Source organism: Tursiops truncatus, chromosome 1 (assembly GCF_011762595.2).
Source record: "Tursiops truncatus isolate mTurTru1 chromosome 1, mTurTru1.mat.Y, whole genome shotgun sequence".
Taxonomy (NCBI): Eukaryota; Metazoa; Chordata; class Mammalia; order Artiodactyla; family Delphinidae; genus Tursiops; species Tursiops truncatus.
The window spans coordinates 120317178-120319707 of record NC_047034.1 but is presented as its reverse complement, the minus strand read 5'-3'; the positions used below and the strand labels follow the sequence as shown (position 1 = coordinate 120319707).

General features: G+C 31.7%; 1 non-coding gene across 1 annotated transcript; it reads left to right on the top strand.

The window, feature by feature from the left end:
* Positions 1–2020: 2020 nt before the first annotated feature.
* Positions 2021–2082, top strand: LOC117309778 (U7 small nuclear RNA). The gene has a single exon (XR_004524077.1). It is a non-coding gene; the product is annotated as a U7 small nuclear RNA (small nuclear RNA).
* The last annotated feature ends 448 nt before the right edge of the window (positions 2083–2530 follow it).

Sequence of the window (2530 nt, the reverse complement as noted above, 5' to 3'; positions counted from 1 at the left end):
AAAGATAATTTTTTAATGAATATATAAAATGTTGACATTTTTTGAGGTATAGCATAAATTAAAGTAATCATTATCTTGATCAAGACTCAGAATATTTCTAGTACCTCAAAATGTTTCCTGGTATCCTGGTATCCTACTCATTACTTACTCACCTGCTAAGGAAGCTACTGTACTGACTTCTTTTACAATAGATTAGTTTTTCTTATTCTAGAACCTCCTACAAATCGAATTATATGATATGTACTCTTTTATATGTGGTCTCTTTTGTTCAGTATAATGTCTATGAGATTCACCTTGTTGTTACATGTGGTGGTAATTTATTCATTTCATTGCTCCATAGTGTTCCATTTTATTAATATACTATACTTTGTCAATTTTGCTGGCATTGGACATTTGTTATTTGCCATTTATTTACGGCTACTAAGAAAAAAGTAGTCTTGAATGTTCTTGTACATGTTTTTGGTGGACAAATGCACCGGAAATAAGTCTGGCAGTGTAATTTCTGGGCCATAGGATAAACATATGATTCACTGTTTTAAGTATTGGAAGGCAATTTTCCCAAGTAGTTTTGCCAACTTATGCTCCCACCACCAACATATAAAAATTTCACTTACACCATCCTCATGTCATTTCTTGACATTATCAGTCTTCTTAATTTTAGTCATTCTACTAAAAGTGTAGTGATATCCCATTTACAGGTATTTTTATAAATACAAAATAAGTAAATAAGATACACCTCAGAAAAATGACAATTTATGTTTTGCTAATACAATGACTATTTCAAAAATAGCCTGATTAGAACAAGCAGCAAATTAATAAACTATAATATTATTTACATTTCAGAGGCAGACACAGAGTGTTTCCTGTTGGGATTTTAAGGGACAATACATAGTATTTTTTCCCTTCTTAATCAAAACAGCTTGAGAGCTAAGACCCCAATATAGACAGATGGAGAAGAAATTACCATCTTTTCTATATTGCTAAAGCTATTTGGAGACTATGGCTCTAGATCTGCAACCATCACCCCCGTCTTAATTAACGCAGTTGCACACAGTGGCACAGATAACGCAGATACCCCTAAGACCAAAGCTGTCCTCTAAGACCAAAGCTGTCCTTATGTTGCCTGCATGAAAGGAAACAAATCAAATACACCCATATTGCAGATTCAGAGGTCTTGAAAGAGAAAAAAATGGGAGGAATGAAGTGAACATGTCCTTTTCTTCAAGTTTAACAATTAGACCACCCTGCAGAAGCGGGGAGAGGAATGAGCTGAGAGTGTTGAGGAGTTCTAGGAGGTTTATCATACATAAAGTCTCACCACATGGCAATACGAAGTCAGAAATTTCTTCCACTGGCCCTTTCCTAAAAAGGTTGCTTCTCATTTCATAGCATTATTATTAAGACTACTATCTGTATTACTCAAATATGTCTTTATGTCCTTTATCTCTAAAAAAGATAAGCCTATTCAAGATAGTCATTTTTCAAATTGGCCGGCTGAACATTATACCCACACCTATTCTTCCAGAAGATCAGAGGTTTACTATTTGAAGAGATTCTTTCAGAGACAATGTGGAACCAAGGACAACAACAGATTCAGTTGATGGAAAGATGCAATATTGAAAACAGCAGAATTAAGTAAAAGAATACCTACTGAATAATGAGACCATTAGACCTCATTCAAAAAACAGTAAGTTAGCATTCTACCTCTAATATAGATGAAAGATGGTTCTTACCTAGGAAAATAAGGACCCAAGAAAAAAGTAAAGACCTACAGCCATTTCACTTTGTAATGAATCCCACAAATCAAGGAGTCCAGCCCATATAAACTGAGCTTTCCATTAGATTTTTATTTATTCTGTCAATATCTGTCTTTTATTCTATTTACATTTAATGGAATTAGTGATATGATTGTATTTATGTTTATTATTTGTTGCCTGTTTTCCCCTTCTGTACTTTTTCCTCTTTTCCTGTCTTCTTTTAAGATAAATAACTTTTTTTTTTTTTTTAAGAATTTCATTATAAGTGTTATGGCTCTTGTAGAGTTTGTCTAGCAGGTTTTCCGGTTCCCACCAGAAAACTTCCTAAAAACAAACAAACAAACAAAGAATTTCATTATAATTTATCTATTGGCTTTTTTGTTAAAACATTTTGCATTATTTTTTCTTTAGTGTTTGCTCTAGGGTTACAACATACAACTTTTCACAGTCTACTTGAGTTGATATTTCACTGCTTAATGCAAATTGCAAGAATTTCACAAACAGTTCCATTTACCACTCCCCACATCATTTATGCTATAGTTTTCATTTATATCTACATATGTTTTAAACTGCTTAATATAAGTTATATACTTTATTTAAACAGTCATATGTATTTTAAATTAAGAAAAATATTTTATATTTATAAGTATAAATATAATTTTAAATTCATAAATATAATTTTATACCCATAATTATAATTTCTAGAGCACTTCATTCCTTTCTGAAGGTATGTACTTCCATCTGGAATCATATTCTTTTAGATAAAATAATTC